This window comes from Mus pahari, chromosome 4 (assembly GCF_900095145.1).
Source record: "Mus pahari chromosome 4, PAHARI_EIJ_v1.1, whole genome shotgun sequence".
In the NCBI taxonomy this organism is placed as follows: domain Eukaryota; kingdom Metazoa; phylum Chordata; class Mammalia; order Rodentia; family Muridae; genus Mus; species Mus pahari.
The window spans coordinates 120,452,098-120,455,389 of record NC_034593.1 but is presented as its reverse complement, the minus strand read 5'-3'; the positions used below and the strand labels follow the sequence as shown (position 1 = coordinate 120,455,389).

Below are 3,292 nucleotides of genomic sequence, written 5' to 3'. Positions count from 1 at the left end.
AAGAGAAGAGAAGAGAAGAGAAGAGAAGAGAAGAATAGGGAAGAGAAGAGAAGAGAAGAGGAGAGGAGAGGAGAGGAGAGGAGAGAAGAGAAGAGAAGAGAAGAGAAGAGAAGAGAAGAGAAGAGAAGAGAAGAGAAGAATAGGAAAGAAAAGAGAAAGCAAGATCTCGATGTTTGTGCTTGTTTCAGCAGCACATACAGTGAAACGGGAATGATGCAGAGAATGTTAGCATGGCACTGTACTAGGATGGCATGTGGATTCATTAAGTGTTCCATGTTAAAAGTTGATCTTATATTAGGTTATAAGAAATAACCATCAGGCTGGAGAGATGGCCCAGTATTTAAGATCATTGATTGCTCTTCCAGAGGTCCTGAGCTCAATTCTCAGCAACTATACAACCATCTGTAATAGGATCTGATGCTCTCTTCTGGTGTGCCTGAACACAGCTACAATGTACTCATATAAATAAAAAATAAATGAATCTTAACAAAGAAATACCCATCAATTCCATGCAGTTGGTAAAATAAAATTCTAATTTGCTGAGCATACAATAAAATTGGCTATCATAAGTAAAAACTGTCATATGTTTAAAAAGCCACAAGAAATCTGAATAATTAATTTGGTTAAAAGTACTACTATGAAAATTTGTGTTATATACTTAAAGTAATGTGAAGTTGTTACAAAATAGTATAGGCTGAAGGAAAACTTAGGAACAAGAAAGTGAATTGTCAACGTCACATATTATGCTCAATAATGATTTGCTCTCTAGGAGTGCAGCTTAGTGGACATGGGAAAAACAAAGTGTGTCTGAAACAGCCCTTTCTCCTCATTTCAGAAGCCCCCTATCTATTTTTAGAGGAGTCAGAGAAGTCTACCACTGACCTTCAAGGACATAGCAATTTGAGTGCCATTCTTCTGGTGATTCGATACTCTTTAGATCTTTAGATTCTAGGTGTATCAAACACCGAAGAGATTAAAGAAAGTTGCAAGAAGCATTTGATCACATTTATTCAAATTTAATACATGTATGTGAGCATATGTAACTTATTTGCAATGACTGACCCCTCCGAATATCATTTTGATTCGTAGTCTCTCAGACTGTTTTTGATCTCATAATAATGAACAAAGAACACGATGGTGAAATTCAGAAAAGAGAAGCCATAACTAGTCGCCTTTGGACATTTAGCAATGAGTGCATTACAACTGAAACGACAATACAACATAACTCCACACAAAATGGTTAGCAAGACTATGAAGAACTGAAAAACACCTGCCCAAGATGCAGAAAATAACCAACGGAGGCGGGTGCATGTATGTGAGAGGGAAATAGTGGGCCTGGGAGGTGCTGGAGGAAGAAAAGGATGTAAATACAGTGCATATATATTAAACTTTAAAATATTAAAAAAAAAACAACTTCTACCAATATGACAAAGATTTTCTGTGGTGATAGATATAGTAGAATATTAGTACATAGGGATAAAATGTTGTTTCTTCAGCAATATATTATTTCCCAACAATGAGAAAATAAGCAATAAACATAAAGCCGCATCAACAGAGCTAAAGTAGACATACCCGGCTGTCCTCATAATTGCATGTGGTGAGCCATGGACGTCTACCTTATCCTTTGTTATTTTATGTATTAAAAATGGGTGAGCTCTCTCTTCTTTCTCTCTTGCTCTCTTGGGCTATTCCCTTCCCCCTCCCTTCCCTATTCCCTTCCCCCTCTCTCCAAGTGTTCATGGCCGGCCGGCCTCTACTTCTCTACTCTCTCCCTCTCTCTGCCTTTCTTCTGCCACTACTACCCTCTTGACTCCCCTCTCCTTGCCCTAAATAAACTCTATTCTATACTGTAAAATAATATGGTGAAGAAGCAGAGCACAGTGTCACAGCCTTGTAGTTCCAGGACTGTGGAGACAGAGGCAGGAGAATTGGTGCAGGTTTGAAGTCAGCTTGGTTGACGTAGCTAATTCCAAGGCAGTCAGGGATATCACAGTAAGACTCTGTCACAAGCAACGGAGCAGCGAGTGGATCCATTGTAAGGACACACCCTGGGTGTGTTAGTGTATGCGGGAGGGTTTTTCTGACTGGGATCTGAAGTGTTCTCCAAAGGCTCACTCATATGTTAGAATCTTAAAGGCTTGTGGTACCGTTGGGAAGTGAGGGATGATGGACAGAAGGTAGGCTATTTGAGGTAGCTTCTTGCTTCCTTTGTTTGTGTTGATGTGTTGGCGTGTGTGTGTGTGTGTGTGTGTGTGTGTGTGTGTGTGTGAATGTATGTGTGGCTATATGCTTGTGCATACATGTGTGGAGGTTGACATTAGATGTCTTTCTCTATCATATTCTACCTTATTTTTGAGGATGGGTCTTTCCTACTGAACGTAGGATTCATAGCTTGACTGGCTGGTGATAAAGTTCCAGGAGATCTCCTGGTTTCCTCTTCCCCTAGTGTTAGGGTTACAACTACATTTGGCTTTTATGTGGGTGCTGAAATCTGAATTCAGGTCTTCATGCCTCTGTAGCAAGCTCTTTATCCACTGAGCATCTTTCAACATAGGGCAGAATGGTCTTGAAGGGAGTGTTGGGACTTCAACCCTCAACTCTTCTCCCCCCTCCCCCCTCTCTCTCTGTATGTGTGTGTGTCTCTCTCCCTCTCTCTCTATGTCTCTGTTTCTGTTCTCTCTGTCTCTTTTGGTCTCTGTCCTTTCTGCTCACCATGAGATGAGTGGCTTTGTTGTACCACACACTCCATGACAATGAGGTCAAGCCAGCATGAATCATTATCTGCAAAAACCATGAGCCACACACCATCCATCTTTTCTCATTTTAAGTTAATTACCTCAGGTATGTTTTCAGTAACAGAAAGCAGTATTATATACTGGGTCTACTTGCCCGCATCACTATAAACTTTCAGAATGCATCCCAGGTAGTCAGCACATTTTCTTCCCTTGTTTTATCTTTCTCAGGGAGAAAATCACTTGCAGGCACCATTCTGCACAAAAATGGAGCGACACCAGTCCCAGAGTAGTTGTTTACTTAATATATCATCACCATATGAATTTTCACATGTTAATGCTAAACAAAAGGAACATTTTTATTTAAGGTTTAAACCCTGATGATAATTATATGACCTCAGTGTAATAAGAAAAGCTGTTTTTAATAAAGTTTGAAGGATGTAAGCAGAGACTAAAACATTTGATATTCTTAGAAATGGAATCTTTTAGACTGGGAATAAATATTGGAGCCAAGTATCATTTAAATTTTTTTTTAATATACTGGTGGTGGTGGTGGTGGT

General features: G+C 39.6%; 1 non-coding gene across 1 annotated transcript; it reads left to right on the top strand.

Moving 5' to 3' along the window:
• Window positions 1–175: 175 nt before the first annotated feature.
• On the top strand, window positions 176–281 carry LOC115063863. Its single transcript, XR_003843736.1, has one exon. It is a non-coding gene; the product is annotated as a U6 spliceosomal RNA (small nuclear RNA).
• The last annotated feature ends 3,011 nt before the right edge of the window (window positions 282–3,292 follow it).